Source organism: Macrobrachium nipponense, chromosome 2 (genome assembly GCF_015104395.2).
Source record: "Macrobrachium nipponense isolate FS-2020 chromosome 2, ASM1510439v2, whole genome shotgun sequence".
Classification (NCBI taxonomy): domain Eukaryota; kingdom Metazoa; phylum Arthropoda; class Malacostraca; order Decapoda; family Palaemonidae; genus Macrobrachium; species Macrobrachium nipponense.
In genome coordinates this window covers 135,708,978-135,726,477 of record NC_087201.1, presented here as the reverse complement: position 1 = coordinate 135,726,477, position 17,500 = coordinate 135,708,978, and the positions used below count along the sequence as shown (strand labels likewise).

Here is a 17,500-nt window from a genome sequence, read left to right as displayed (position 1 = left end):
AGTGATTTAGCTTTGAATGAAGCACAACATTGTAATGGAGGGATTACCCATTTGTAACTCCTTGTAATTACATGAGAAGAAACCTGAAGGAAAAGAATCACAATAGTTTGAATCTTTTATAGAATATGCACTAAAATATATTAGAGAGATTCAGAGACCTTGCTCATTTCAAAAAGACAACTAATACTGCAGGCCAAGAGGGCAAAGGAAACTCTTTGCAGCACTTTCAATTATATTATGTATTCCTTAAAACTGAAACCTTTGTGTTTCTCTAACCTCCAGCACATTTATAATCAACGTCACAACAACAGCAACATAATAATAATAATAACAACTACCACTGCTGATGATGACAATGACTATGTACGCGCCTGAGCAGGGGCACACACACACGCATGCAGACTACTTTATTCGAACCCTAATCCAAAATTGCCGTGTAGCCACTTTTTCTCAGAAACTTACCTCTGACAACTCGCTCTTGTCGTCTGAGCATGATCTAGAGGAGGCAGACACCCTCCTTGGCCAGAAGTTGCCCACGCCTAAACTGTTGGGCGTCTTGATAAGGCGTGGGCGGTTAGACGGCCGGTTGGCAGGGTTTGGATTAGGCGTATTTGGCGTAAGGGGTGGACCAGGGGTATTTGGAAGGGACAGATCTACACTGCATATACTGTCTTGTCTTTCTCTGCAAAGTTCCTCCGGCTGTAAATACACCAGGATTATTCGTCTGTCTCCCTGGCATCGCTCACTGTTCTTCCAAAGGTCATGGAAGGACATAACTATGTACAATGACATGGACAACAACATATTTCAATTTTTTACACCTTCACATTTTATTCACTGGGACTTGAGACTCTACCGTTACCTGCATGCTTGTGCAATTTAGAATCATTTCTAGTTTAGGGAATTCTTTAACATTTTTCGTCTCACAACTTGAACAATAAAAGCAACAATCACGTAACTTTACGTTACTCAATGGGGCCTCGTGCCTTCCGGTGGAAAAAATTAAGTTTTCTTGTTTCACAATATCTGATCTTGATAATGATAAGCAAATAATACAAGTTAAGTAAAAACATAAACAAAACAGTGAAAAATAGCTTTCAAATGCTGTTTTCATAATAATTCATCAATGTTTCTTGAAATTTTAGCAAGGCTCACATCAAGACTTGTAAATTTACAGACCATGCAGTGAAAGGCAGGACAGTAATCCTGTAGGACAGAAAAGTGAAGATACAAAAAATGTCTTGAACACAACCAGTGGCAACAGTAGTATACTAGACCATGTCAGAGATGCTAAATTCATTCAGTGGCAATAATATTCCTCGAAAGGAATAAATTCGCTATTTCGTCTTCGAAATTTTAAGGTTATAAGACAGTAAATATATAGCGATTATAAACGTATAACAGTGACAATTATTACCAAGTAAAACATTGTAAAATTCTGAAAACGAGCAACATATAATAACAGTAAGATTAGGTACACAAATCAAGTGGAAAATTTATGAAAATGAAGGAGATTTTTCTAACTGACCTTAATGAACGTTGTCAACATCTACATCAAGCAAAGTATTGCCAGTTTAAGAAAATTCGGGAATGGTCATCACCAGAAAAACGATAATAATTGTTTTTATAATGCTTACACCTTTCAGATTCAGACAGAAAACATAAAAGAATATTAAATATATACAAACAATACAAAAAGGGATTTTATGAAGATAATCAGATACAGGAATAAAGGAACCTTTGTTCGATCCTTAAACAAACCAACAAAAACAAAAAAAGATTAAAGGTCTCAGATATTTTTCAAAGCACTCAACGAAAGCGAGAGTCATACAAGATCACAAACCTTATGTTAAGCTATAATAGTAACTGATCTTCAATAAACGTAGCTTTTATACAGACCTTTCTTTGTAAGGACCTATTCTAAAATAAAAATGAAAAAATTAATTTCTGATAAAACGCTCAAGGTTTGCCTTATGAAAGCTGATCTGAGGTAGTTTCACTGGTAGTAAATCACAGATACAAAGTTTTTAATGCAGGTTCCAATTCCAACAAATTTTACAGTCAAGATCAATCGGTGGAGATTTAATGAAGTACTCTTTTACTCCTTAAAAAAATCTATGATATATGACACCATATAAAAATACTACATTCAAAAGAAATTGCAGTACAAAAAAGATGTTTATTTTGTCATATAGGAATAAGTACATAAAAAGAAATAACTCACAGAAAAACGTGTAAATTAAAAATGGAAGATTAAAAGATAATGATAAAGAAGATTACGAAAGCGATACAAGAAATACATTAAGAATTTATATTTACACAACAAAAACTTAAAACTTAAAATAAAAATAAAAATTCTCATAATCATACAAATGGACTCTAAACTATAAGAGAGTGGGCCCAAAAGCCTATCAAAAGAGCCCGAGGTGCGAGCTCTCTTAAAGGATTCGATTCTCTCCCTTATCTACCTACCTTCAAGCATTCGAAATCCTTCAGGTCCACTTCCTCAGCCACAGCATCCTGTCTGGGGAGCTCCCCTCTCCTTCGCTCGCCCTCTACGCTCGTCGAGTTCTGCTGTTTCGGCTGCTGCTGCTGCTGCTGCTGTTGTTGTTGTTGTTGCTGCTGTTGTAGCTGTTGCTGCTTTAGAAGGGAAAGCAACTTTAATATTTTCAATCTGCGAACTGAATGTGGCATTACTTTTATTACTTTCTCTCTCTCTCTCTCTCTCTCTCTCTCTCTCTCTCTCTCTCTCTCTCTCTCTCTCTCTCTCTCTCTCTCTCTCTCTCTCTCTCCTGGACGAATCTTTAAAAGAACTCGATACAACAAATACGTCATTTTTGAATCTCGGATTTATTGTGAGTAAAGTATTGATCATCACAGGAGTTTTTGATGCACTGAACATGGCTCCAATAATCTAAAATTCACCATTAATTCGGTGTGATGATTAAAATGAAACTAAATTTCTCTGTATATATTTTCAAACAGAAAATAATGTTCTCTTTATCTATTTTCAAACTGAAAATAAATCTCTCTTGTATATGTTTTCTAGCATAGCAGGTGCAAGGGAAAAGAGAGATCAAAACTTAGCATATATCTGTAAACAGACAATACTAACGGTTATTCATGGATAACGTAAACTTCAGTTGATGAACCAATTTTAATTACACTCTATAACTGGACGTATTTACGGGAATTCTAAACTCTTATTACATTTGCAAATATACACAGGTCACGGTGTCGCCAAACAACTAGAAAAAGCGCATAGTATGTCCTCAGTAACATATCTATATTTTAAATATATATATTAAACATATAAATAAAATCCGACTTTTGTTGTAACTAAACTCCAGTGTAACTACACGGTAAACTTGAACAAAAAGCTTCAAAGAAGAATATGGACGACAAATGATAAATGACAAAGAATATACTACCAAAGAGTTAATAGTATATATATATATATATATATATATATTATATATATATATATATATACACAGAATGAGTAAAACCAGTACTTATACATAAGGATAAAAGTCTATTCCCTCTTGTACATACATATACCTGTCGTTTTCAGATATATGTATTGATTAGAGCTGGAATACACCCATCCTCAACATCATAGTCAAGTGGGCAATCGTTTTTATTGATTTTTTTAGGCCTAAGGAAGTTCACCCTTTTAGTTTAGTTAAAAACACGTCAGTGCAACGTATCATACATTTTCACATTTAAAGCAGTGCCACCTAGCATGTGCAACTGTTAGTGCCTTGCTATGGCATAATACATACTGCCATTTAAGTACCATATTACTAGAATATCGTATCAGTAGTCCATAGAAGGAGTAAGATACTCCCTTCTCTTGATTTATCCCTTCTGTTAAAATGAGTAGAATGTGTTGTACTCGATATATCATGCGCTGTGTGGATACAGTAATCATTTAATTTTTGGCACTTATCAATGCAATGCCCATATGGCAGGAGAGATATCACTCGGAACAATTGTGAGATCACCTAACAAATCCATCAATGTTTTTGGAGCGCCTCTTCAAGGCCAACCAATAGCATGACCTAGTGAGGCGTAGAATTGCATTTGGATTGCATGATAAGGTCAAGTTATACTAGGTTTATTTCATTATTACAAATTAAGTAAATTCAAATTCACATGTTATGATTTTCTAGCAGCAAGATAACTTCAATGAGTAAAGTAATAGACAATGTTGATGTCATCTTTCTGTACATAGGTGAAATATTGCAGAATTGTTCATATTTCCTCTTAAGTTATAAGAATATCACCTTAAAGGCTGTGAAGTGAGTTCATTGTCAGATTTGATTGCTATTATCAGCCATTCCAACACGTTTTAGGGTGTGAATGTCATGTGGGTTGGGAAGGTGTAACTAGGGTGCCCTCTTCTTACAGCAGTAAGAATAAAATAATCATTTTTGCACTTTCTCTCATAAGGTAGGATACAGGCGAAATTCACCACTCATCATCAGTCACTCACCACTTTCTTTGAGGATGAACTCCGTTAATCTGCCCTTGTTCGTTTGACTGGGATACCTTGGTTTCTAGGTGGCCAGCCGCAGAGAGAGTTAATTCCTGCCCAAGGGAAAACCAGCGCCTGACCGGAGTGACCTTGGAGGGAGCAACAGGGCAAAGAACATAAGGTACCCGCAATAGTTAAAGGGACGAGTAGCATTGACCTCGTGTTCTTCAAGACCTGATGCGTAATGCCTGAACGTCATCTCTGGACGTTACAAAAGGGACCCTACTGTGAGACATTCAAGGAACACAGTCCGACTCTGGCAAAGTTGGATGTCTAAGTTCTCCTGAGCTAATCCCTCCCCCTTTGAACGTGGCTGCTGCTAGCCTTAAGTAAATATTTGTGGTGTATTGGTCACTTCCCTACCATGCTAGAGGCCCAGAGGAAGACGAATCCACTAAAGTACCACATTCCAAGGTTCTCTCAACATTACGAGTTCTGTATTATTTGATACTTGTGTATTTTCATGCCATAGGCAAAGTGCTCAAATTTTTGGGATAACGTAGGGAAATTCAGTGCTGTGGGATCGAGTTGTTAGGTACATCAGTACAACCTACTCGATCCACGACCATGAGTTGCGTTCATATGCATAACCTCGGTGCATTCTACTTTCAGATTGCAGTACTCAGCTGTGGATACTGTTCTTCACCTCGTGTGCTCAGTGGGATCCCTTCCGCTGTAATTCACCGCTCTTGTAACCCGGAATAGTGGGTTACCTTTCATTCAACTTCCAGATCTTATTCTGTGCAATTCTTAGGTTACCTCACGGGGCCCTTATATACCCTTAAAAACTCTATTGTATAGCTAATATCCTTCTAACATGATGAAGCATGTCAATGAAAATAATAAAGATAACTCCTAGTGTTTAACTATTATCCCAGTCTGAAGTAGGAGGCTCTCAGTCGTCATATTTACGTAAAAAATTTGTTACCTAATACAAGGTCAGAGTCGGAATTGCATCATTTACATAATCTGTTGCGCACCCCCTCGTAGCAATCATATATACATATATATAATATATGTATGTATGTATATATATATATATATATATATATATATATATATATATATATATATATATATACTCAAGTAATATTCAAGTAAAACTATCTTTCCCGCCTAAGCGGCATGGTTATTTAATGTCATAGCTTTTGAAGTCGCAATATTGAATTTTTGGCCTCTGCGTCGTCATTTTAGCGAGTAGTTTTGCTCGCATTGTCGCCTGCACGAGGTTGGGTGTGTTTTTGCTAGAGAGAGTGAGAAAAAAAAAATTCGTATGTAACTTAAACTTGTCTCAGTGTTTATACAGTATCTTAACCTCACAAACGTATACGTATACTATATATGTATATAAATATATGTATAAAAATATACATACATACATACATACGTACATACATACTACATACATATATATATATATATATATATATATATATATATATATATATATATAATAGATAAGAGTCATATCACATTACCATGATTCATATACATACATCGAGCTACAAATGTCCTTTAATATCTAATTCACTCTACTCGGAATTAATATATTTTCATACATGCTTAACCGAAGGGGAATTTTTAGGCGATAAGAGAATTGTCGGCTCCAGGAGCCGACAATTCTCTTATCGCCTAAAAAATTCCCCTTCGGTTAAGCATGTATGAAAATATATTAATTCCGAGGTAGAGTGAATTAGATATTAAAGGACATTTGTAGCTCGATGTATATATATACATATATATATATATATATATATATATATATGTATATATATATATATATATATATATATATATATATATATATATATATATATATATATTATATCTATATTTCAACCTCATCTCATCACACCCAAAACATTAAGGCAAGTTCGGTCGCAATGTAACCGGCTATACCCTAAACTAGCCCAATACCGCTTTCGAAAAACGAACGCGCGTCACTTACTTATAGGCGCCCACAAGCGCATCTTCCTAATGAAAGTGAGAGAGAGCGTGACGGCGGCAGGTGCGCCAAGAACCCGAGAAATGTGATGCAATCACATTTAATGAAGAAGAAGAAGAAGAAGAAGGTACAACGCGCTGCCACGCACGTCAAAGTGACAGACCTACTAATTAAAAGCGTCTTCCTCCTAAGCGACGAACGATGTTGTTGTTCTTGTTGTTGCTCCGAAGAGGACGGAGTTCAAGGGGCTTTAGTGACTTGGAGGGAGCGTGTGAAGGAAGAGGACAAGACAAATGAGAAACAGATGGAAAAACAACTTGGGAGAAAACTAAATAGATAACCGATCGGGCACATATAATGAGAAGGAAAGGAAACATTGAGAGAGAGAGAGAGAGAGAGAGAGAGATTGTTTGTGTGTGAAAGATGCCTTATATTATCCTACTCATGATAAAGACAAAAATGGAAGTTCTGACGAAAAGTATTACACAAACACTCAAATATTCAGAAATGGTTTTGGAAGTCTTATTCATGAGCATAGAGACGTGCTGCTTAAATTAATTTCCCACAAAGGATTATGGGGCACAGTATTGCGTACTAAAAAAACGGTAAACTGATAAGAATAAATATCTCTAAATTTACTTTACGAATCGTTGTATTTTGTCTTTACTTAAACCGCATTTTACAACCCAATCATTTCAACATAAACACATGACTCTTAAAAAGATGACCGAATTCGGTGTTCCCATTTCTAAAAGGTTCTTGGCGTATTCAGTTTCAGCATTATCTCTTAAACATATCGTACTGAAACAAACTACTACTTCTGAGGTTATTTTGGTATTGCAATCCTTTTCATCACTCGCCTCTCTTCCTTTTATTTATGAAATACTCTAGGAACAGGTAACGATGAAAGTCGACAACATTTCACAGACAATTCTCAAGTTCTATGTCTTTCCAGTATTTTTCACGTCTTAAATATCTTGATCCGAACTTCGAAAGCTTCTGTGATAAAACCTTCTTTTTTCTCGTTTCAGATTTTCTACGATTCAGCGGGACGTTGCTTCTTTAAGCCGCGATTTCAAGTCTTGATCCTTTTCCCGAGTAGGAACACTACTGACATTCAATAGGGAGTCCTCGACGCACTAAAAGATTGCGTCCTGGACACCTCCCTTGGTTGGCTTCCCTCGAAAAAGTCCTCATACGCAAAGGAAGCCACACATAAGGTTCGAGGTGAGGATTCCGCATTAGCTCTTCAGACTATCCAGCCTTGTACTGTCAAGGACTTAGGACTACACACTTTCTTTGTGTCATGTTGTTAACTTATTGGGTAGTTCGTCTACCAACAACTTCTTAGCTGTGAATGGGGCTTGTCTTTTATCAAAAGTGCTTTTTCTGAGCATTTTTTTTTTTATAAAATTTCTAACAACTTCTCACTTCTTTAGCGAAAAGCGAGATCTTGTTAATCGTTCCTCTTTCCCCGTATTCTCTCTCTAGCATTTATTAAATGAAAACAAATATTTTGCCGAGAGCAGCTGTATATCTTTGATAGGGGGCAGGCCTCCTCGACAAAATTTGGATCATATACATATCCAGTATGTGTATGTATGTATAGTATTTACGTATTTACAGATATGATTACAATGTATATATATATATATATATATATATATATATATATATATATATATAACTCCTTTTAAACTTTCAAATTTATCTAACTTTTTAATTTCCCAATAATTTTTCATGGCGTCAATAACCTACATACTGTGACGCAAATTTCAATAACCACGAACCAATCAATGAAAAGAACGGCGTACAGAAACATAAAATACTTAGTCATAGAAAATCTGTATTACATGGGTGACTTTAATAAAATGAGTATCGACTCCAGTCTTGTCGAATGCTGGGTAAATGTCGCTCTCTTCTTACCTGTATATTGTCTTGATGCATGAGCTTCGGACGAGGGTGCAAGAACTGATTGTGGTTGTGGGCCATCGGCCATGTTGGCTGCTTCTCCACGGGACTCTTCGGCCTCTCGTTGGCCGAATCTGAAATATATTGAAAGAAATCAGAAAGTAAAAAAAAGTCAGATTTCATATCAACTTTCCCGGTGACGTTCTACCTGGAAAATACAATATTCTTCTATAAAAAGAACAAAGAGAAATCATGTTTTCTTAGGAACTGAACTATCTTTTGTTTCGCCTAAATGATTCTAAAGGATACGAAGTGATGATGATGATGGAAAGATCTGTCTATAGGCTTAAATCTGTACAAATAAATTACAGGGAGAAGTAAAAGGATTGCTTTCACTGTGAGAAGGTACGATTTTAATATAAAAAGAAGTCATATTTGTTAAAAATGAAATTATACTCTTTCAATATCCGTATCAATACTAACGAAAAGCAGAACGTAAGCATATTAAGTATTTTGATTATCTTTTATTATTTTAAAAAATCCCAGAAGGTATAACTGTACAATTCCCTGCCGATTTAAAAAAAAAAAAAAAAAAGGGCAAAAAAATGAATAAAAAAACTACGAACGAAATTAATTCTTAATACATACCAAAGTTAAGACGTACGGATGTCTTATTAAAAAAAAAACTGACGTACAAAGCAACTTTATTCCTCAATCATTTTTGAGTGTCGTAGATTGTAAGATCTTTTCATAAAAAGCACACGGCATGTTTCATAAAATTTTCCGAGTGCGCAGAGATAAGCCTAAGTCGAATTGTTACTATAATACCGTACTGGTCAGAAGCTATAAACCAAGGTCTATAAACCGTGGGTCAACGGTTTTCGAAACCGATACACTGGGAACTTCATCGCCGCACACACACCGTTCCCCTGCCTGGCCTAATCTCTGGCGTCCACTTATCTGAGGGCAAAAGTTCACCCAATGTTTCCCTTGTTCAAGTACATCAACCAAATACTTCTTCCATCTCTATTTAGCTGCTGGCACAGATCGCTCGGCCACCCGTTACAGTTCTCCTGAACTGCTCTAATCAAGGTCTAGAGTACTTTTTCTAATGACGTGTTCAAACCAACAACGCTGTACGCACAACTGAAAAACATCTCTGCCCATAACTTTCATAAGTCATTAGGCCTACCATCAGTTCTTAATGTTTTCCAGGTACCTCTATCTTATTCTAAGCGTTTCTGTTAGTGAAGGAGTAAAATGTCCTTGTAATGCTACACGAATTACGACTATGACTATTTCTTATGGCTAGAAAATGGTCAGTCATCCCTGAACAGTATGGATAGTCAAAGTGGAATCAGATCTCCCCACCGCCAACATCTTGACTCTCAGGGCAAGGAAATTGTTTGTATTTACCTGCTGATGCACTTAAAAAAATTATGTAAACAAACAACTGCAACAATGGAATATGGACAAATATCAAAGGGCTTGAAAAGCCAGTCCTGTAGAACCACCCACACAAATTTTAAGTATCTATATATATATACAATACATATAATTTCCAAACACAGCAAAGGAATAAAAATCAGTATGAAAACCAAAATATACCCAAAGCCGTTTCTTTAGAAATCGAATGACAGATCTCAGGTACAGCCATAAACAAAGGGATTAACCACGAGGGAGAGCTTTAAAGCGGTAAACATCTGGCAGCGCTGTATTCTTTTCCTGGCCAGACCTTATAGCTATCTTACAAGCGTTTATGTACATTTCCTCCAAAGTTTATAAAGTAAGTTCTTTAATATCTCATGTTATGTCCTTTGAATCAAAATAACGACCGAAAGATCCGAGGTCTAAACCTCCCGCACTAATCAACACGTTCGAATTACTATAACTGTCTCAAGAATCTCTTCTGATTGGCAAAATGAATGTTGCATTGTTTACATACTTTTAAAACGTTTACAGTAATGGTAACAATAATTCTCGTGAGAATTGTAACAAAAATTTGTCCAAGTATTAAGAAGTCTATATTGCACATTTAAAAATAATGATCTTCAAAATATTTCATTCGTTAGAAGGACGCAAACAGATACATTCATTTTAAACGTTATTAAATGATTTCAAATATTTAAAATGTTTGATGTTATATTTTATTCATATTACGTCTGTTAGACTAACTTTCTAGTCACCAGGCGGCGGCCAGGTGGACTATCCTGACAACAGGAAGGTGAGGGAGGATACAGGAAAAATCTTACAAGAAATGAAATATTCGAACTGAAAGAGGAAGACAACGGTTTTATCATTTGACCGTCGACAATTAAATTCATAGTAACAGGAAGTGATTCATCTGCACCAGCGACTAATGTAAGAGATTTGTGAAATATGTGGCTGATGTACGAGAACAAGGGAAATTGCGGCATTCGGTGAACCAACGAAGTCATCAAAGGGGGACAGTCACCTCTCCTAGGAAACACGCGGATTTTGGATACCCTTTCCTTCGGTCTTGATCTTTTATAACCCTTTGTGGTATTTCCTCGTTTTCGCTTTCTTCTGGATAACCGAGTTTAGAGTTCACACTTCTTTTGAAACCAGTAAGTTTATTATGAGATATGTGAGCAAAAATTAAATTTAAATATTAACTAATTCCAATTAACACTCTTTCCTTTAAGTAATAATAATAATGATATAAGGTCATGTAATTCACAATTTTGGAACGTATCTTTAAATAATCAATATCTCTTACTTATCATTTTGTAATGGTAGTTTTTGCCGGTGGGGGGCGGTATGTATTATATATATATATATATATATATATATATATATATATATATATATATATATATATACCGCCCCTCCCACCGGCAAAAACTACCTTCTTAAACGGAAGGTACGGACAAAATCCAAATATATTCCAAAATTTCCCTCGATTATTATCAGAATGTGTCTCATACAAAGTCTTCTTATGAAGAATCACAGAAGGTCTCTCAAGGTCAATTTGTACCATGAGGAAAGCACGTTTGGCATCGCTGCTTCAGGTCAGCCTCCTAACATCCTCTTTTGACCGAGTACGCTCTCAATTCAAGATGGCGGTGGTTACCCTTTGGGGATGACGAGGAGGAAAACAGCTGTAGCTTTGGGTCAGTAGCCCCCCGGGTTAATCCTTTTCATTAAAGGACAGGCGGGTAAATCTAACGATAGGGACAAACTTTGTCAGTATGAAATATATATATATATATATATATATATATATATATATATATATATATATATATATACATATATATATATATATATATATATATATATATTTCATACTGACAAAGTTTGTCCCTATAGTTAAGTACGCCTGTCCTTTAATGAAAAGGATTAACCCGGGGCTACTGACCCAAAGCTACAGCTGTTTTCCTCCTCGTCATCCCCAAAGGGTACCACCGCCATCTTGAATTGAGAGCGTACTCGGTCAAAAGAGGATGTTATAGGAGGCTGAAGCAGCGATGCCAAACGTGCTTTCCTCATGGTACAAATTGACCTTGAGAGACCTTCTGTGATTCTTTATAAGAAGACTTTGTATGAGACACATTCTGATAATAATCGAGGGAAATTTTGGGAATATATTTGGATTTTGTCCGTACCTTCCGTTTAAGAAGTCTAGGGAGCAAATCTTCGTTCACAATTGCATTATTTCCTGTAGTTGATTGGAGTATCTGTGTTGCTATCTGAGGCAACTGGATTACATCAAGTGCCATAATTCAAGGCCAAGAGAATATGTGACGTCTAGACCTTGCAATAATTAGCTGCCTTGCGAGAACGTAACCAGTGTTATCAAACTCGACATGTTTCATATCCTCCAAACAATTTCTTCACAGGCTTGCGTTTCGTTTTCTTTGCTTTGGGGTACACTCATATAAACATCGCTCTCATTTCAGTACTTGTTTGCAAGTGATTGCTGATACTGCCAGAAGCCAATTATGAACTTACATATTCAATTCAATTTCTCTTAAACAAAAGTGTATTTGACGTTTTAAAACGACTGATTGGTTAATTGATATATGTAAAACTGGAGTCAATAGCATAAGTAACAGATACCGAAAATTGATAAATATTCAAAATAACAATATTCTGGAACAATACGAATGTGTAATAAAGTCTTACTTTCATGGGTTTTAGTAATTTGATATCTGTCCTTCAGGTTTTTTCCTTTTGGGAACAAGCCCCTCCTGTTTATTTTACGCAATATTGGGTTGCAGCAGCGTTTTTGTACGGTTTGTTTGGTTATCTTGGCAAAATCATATTTGGAGTTGTATATTTTGGCAAAAATCGCGTGCTGCATATTTTTGTGACAATAAGGCTTTCTGACTTGTTTTGGAAAATAGAACTTCTAAGGGTTTTTATTTTTTTTTATTTTTTGCAGGCAATACGGTTTTGCTTTGTTATTGGCATAATTTAGTTTATTTCTAGCTGGCACCACTACGTCTTTCGAATTCTTCATATAACTTTTAGTGAGACAAGTTGCAGGACTAAATACGTACTGACTAGCGCATGGGATAAATATCTTACAAAAAGTATAAACGTTCCACTTTAGCCCTAAAATATTTTCTGGCAGTATCTGCCTGGGTCTGGAGACTAATGTATTTTGGCCCGAACTTTTGACAGATATACACTGATTCGTTTCCTAATTCATTTTTATTCTACATTAATTTTTTTGCTTTATGAATTGCACTACCATAATATTTTGAGTTGTTAACGCAGAGATGCAATTTTCCGATGTCTATTTGCTGCGATTTTTTGGAAACGGCAAATATGAAATTTCCGTTTTGATTTGATTTTGGTCTTTATCAAGTTCCAAGAGGTCTCGGCATTTTTGGGGATTTTGGCTTGTTTGTTATTTACCAAGGAATATTTATTTTCAAATGAATATACTTTTTGTACAATGTTCTGAAATATTTCATGTGGCTGTAACAGTATCCTATAGTTTGGTAGCAGCATTATTTTAACGGATTTCGTCCTCGTGGATATAATGCAACCTTCTGTCACAAAACAAACTGGCTAATAAGCTTCTCTCAAAGGCACGTAAGACACTTAACATACAAGAAAACAATTTATGATATTTGTCATACACGCAGTTTAATATCCAAAATTTACGTTTAATTCTCATAGCTACTGTTTAGGTAAATTAGTAATTAGTTTAAAACAGATATAAAAAAAAACATATGGGAGACATGTCATGAAATCCTTATACAATTTAGTAGTGTTATAACTCTTCAGAGGAAATGGTTCGATATACAATAAACTGTTCTCAAAAGCAGTGAAATCCAAAGTCCCCATTATCGATACTGAAACAATAAAATGCAGAGGATAGTCTAATAAGCGCATGGAATAAGATATTTATCTCACAGGCTGGGGAGTAGATGTGTTTTAAAACACAAATGCGAGCTTTAAATATGTTTCATATCAATACATGAATATGACACTTTAATGAAAAAGAAATTAAGCAAAATGGCAATATGAAAATTGTAAGATTAACAACTGGGTAAATTTCATTTTTCATCAATGTTTTTTTCTGGGGGAGGGGGGAGAGTACATCTAACGAAAATAACAACATGATCGCCAATGCTTCTTTCTAAATAAGCCTAAATTTGACCTGGTTCTCTTTGTGATGCCGATTAACTGACATAACTTATTATATTCTTGTAACAAAAACCCCACTTATAAAAAATCTTGCTGCAGAAGTCTTGGGACGATTTACATCAAATGTTCATGTAATCCCCTAACAAACTTTTATAAAATGTATTTAATTAAGGAGAGAGAGAGAGAGAGAGAGAGAGAGAGAGAGAGAGAGAGAGAGAGAGAGAGAGAGCTCCAACACTTACCTGATTGGGCAACAATAATGATTGTCTGCATCAACTTAATGCTCATACTCCATCAAGGTTTCATCTCACTGAATGAAAAGAAGGAAACGAAATCTTTTCTTCTCTTCTCCGTCAAAAACCTTAATTTCGACAATTAGATTTGGCAGCAAGGCTTTACAAAAGTTTCTCTACTTAGTTCCAAGTTTACATTTATTAATATTGAGCTGTCCTAAAAGTGAATCTTGTATTAAAGAGGGAAGTTAGTAAATAAACAAATTTGTTTCAAACTTATATTTCTCATCTTGGTTCAATAACCTCTGGAAATCAGGAAAGGTGAGTTTTCTCCACTACGTCATTTGATTATATACAAAAGACAAAGATACGCAAGTTACCCATATGAGCCGTATCACGGCGCTAGTAGAGACATCTGGCGGCTGTCATAAAAATTAAAAAGATGACGTCATAAACCCCAACCAATGGGAACACGATTTTCCACATGATTGGCGAATAGCGTCATTTGTATACAGACAGTGTTCGGAAGGCATGTTTCGGCTGTGAATCACATTTTGAATTTACTAAACCATTCCAGTTAAAAATTAATATTATAGTTGCAATTTATAAGAAATATTAGGCTTGTAATGCTGCCCAGCATTCATGGTGTAAAGAGAAAATCCTGGATGGAGGGTATCAAGATCAAGCCCAGGTGTAAAACTTCTGAATACTTGGTATAGAGAAAATCCTGAACTCATGGTATAAAGAGAAATTCATGATGTATGGTGTACAGAGAAAATCTTGAATGCATGGTTTTTCCATTCGTAACGTACGTCCTGACGTTTCATGTGACGTCACTGTCTCGTCCTTGATGACGACATCAGATTACAACCGCTTGGTGGCTTTCGTGGTACACATTCTCTTATGGAAAAAAATTCGAGTTGAATATCTTGGTGTACTATACAGTATCTTTGTTATATACGTTAATTACAGCAGGTAAAGGTATCCCATGTGGTACATGGGAAGCTGGTAAGTCTATTTAAATATATGATCTGGATCTTGGCAAAGCACATTACTACAGGCCTTCATATTTCACAAAATATATTGGAAGATTGCATTGAAAATGAGACCCAAGATGGTACGTACGCGTTGGGAACATCAGATCTGACCAAATTTGGGAGAGGAGCAACTTTATGCTGAGCGCAAACAGCAGAAGAAGGAAGTAGGCGAAGGAAGGAAAAACACAGAGGGCTGAATAATTACTTTCGTCTGGAATCGGAGAGAGGGTTCTTCTTTCAATGGCCTCCGCAGAACTTAACCAAGAACCTTCTAAATACCAAGGACATAACATACGCTTGTAGATTGACCACATCTCTCACGCTTTTCATTAAAAAAAAAATAATACGTGCAAACTGCAAACACCAGTCAATATTTACTTCTCTAACCTTCGTCCTTTTCATGTTTAATCCTTTCTGCCGCAAAGAACAAAAGTCCTTGCTGCCATAAGGCCACCTTAATCGAATAACATCACCCATGGCAACACCTCTCAGATCTTCTTGACTTTGCTTTCGATATCCAGGAGTCTTGCGAGTCTTAATTAACGTCACTAACTATCGATTTTCTTTTGTTTGTAAAATTAAAATAAAACTGTCAGTAGAAATCGAATTCTTTGCTACTCTGACAGATATTTTCTTAAATAATAAACTCTGTAGACCAAAACGAACCAGTACACGAGGCCATTCAGACATACCCTCATACCGTCAAAGGACGATACCGTGCGCCACGGATGTTTTCTTTAGAGTCCATCCAACAAAATACCACCCTGACGCGACTCTATGTTGCAAAATTCGTTGACTGAATTACCAATGGTATAGCAACACATATATAAGCGAATACCACAGGAAAATGATAGGCAGAAACCCAAGCACTTTCATCTTTATTAAGACATCGTCAAGGAACGAATGAAATACTAAAGACGAAAGCGATTGGATTTCTGGCTATCATTTTCCTGTGGTATTCGCTTATTCAATGATGTTACGCGCATCTACTTTGATTTTTTAAGTGTAAATATGTAAAAAAAATTAATATATATATATGATATATATATATATATATATATATATATATATATATATATATGTGTGTGTGTGTGTGTGTGTGTGTTGTGTCTGTGTCTGTGTGTATGTGTGTGTGTGCGTGTGTGGTTGTGTACGAAAACAGAGTTACTGTGACGATCCGTCACGCCCACAGATTGTTTTTAGTTGAAAAATGAGCGTTTCTTCCGCTTTCGATGTCCATCCATCAAGTCCTTTGGGGTTGCCATAGTGATCAACTCAGTCAACGCAGTAAATACTTCCATCGTTAAACTCTTATTCTTTACTTTCATCGTATACTTCAGTTGTTCAGATGAAAGACTAAATATGATATGAAAATATTTTTGTTTTTCCAGATGAGAAACAAGAAAGTAATTTTAGTGTATGACAAAAGAGTTTTTCTACCAAAAAATTAAGATATCAATTTCTCAAATCGGAAAAGGTCTAGCCCGAGAGTAAAAAAAAATAATAAAAAAAAGCAAAATTAGATATTATCCATATGAATAATTCTTATTATTCTCCGCGATCTGACCATTCCACAACTATGACAATCTCGAACTCCAAACATAAGCATCAGAAATAGAAAAGGATACCGACGGGGAAAGGAAAATAACAAAGTTTCTCCTGGCAATGCAGAATCCCTTCAACGAGGAACAATTGACTCTCGGATATCTCAAACAAAGACTGGGTTAAAAACAATTTAGCCATTATACCTTTCGGTGGGTTCTAGTGCACCTGGGTATAAGGTATTGCCATCTGTTCAATAGTTAAATCACTTCGGTTATCATCACTGAAAGGATGATTAATATACCATCGATGGATACATTTATCTGAATAGAATTAATTTTTCCTCTCTCTCTCTCTCTCTCTCTCTCTCTCTCTCTCTCTCTCTTCTCTCTCGTCAGCTCGCATCTCTCTTCCCTCTCGCCATCTCTATCTTCTCTCTCTCTCTCCAGAATAACATTTGGATGCAACACTTCTATTGCCCAAGTGTTAATAGGGTTATTTAGCAAGTTTGTTTATTGTTTATCCTTCCTGCTACCAATACTTCAAAGAAAGTCTGGAGTATATATATAATTCTGAAAGACATTAGACTATTTCTGTTTCAAAGGGTCTCATGGAAAGGTAATGTTTGGTCGGAGACTGTATAATTAATAACGTAATTCCTCATTTC

The 17,500-nt window shown here is 35.8% G+C and overlaps 1 pseudogene; it reads right to left on the bottom strand.

Moving 5' to 3' along the window:
- The window catches only part of LOC135221019 (myb-like protein P), a 555,563-nt pseudogene that overhangs the window by 19,819 nt on the left and 518,244 nt on the right, over nt 1-17,500 (bottom strand).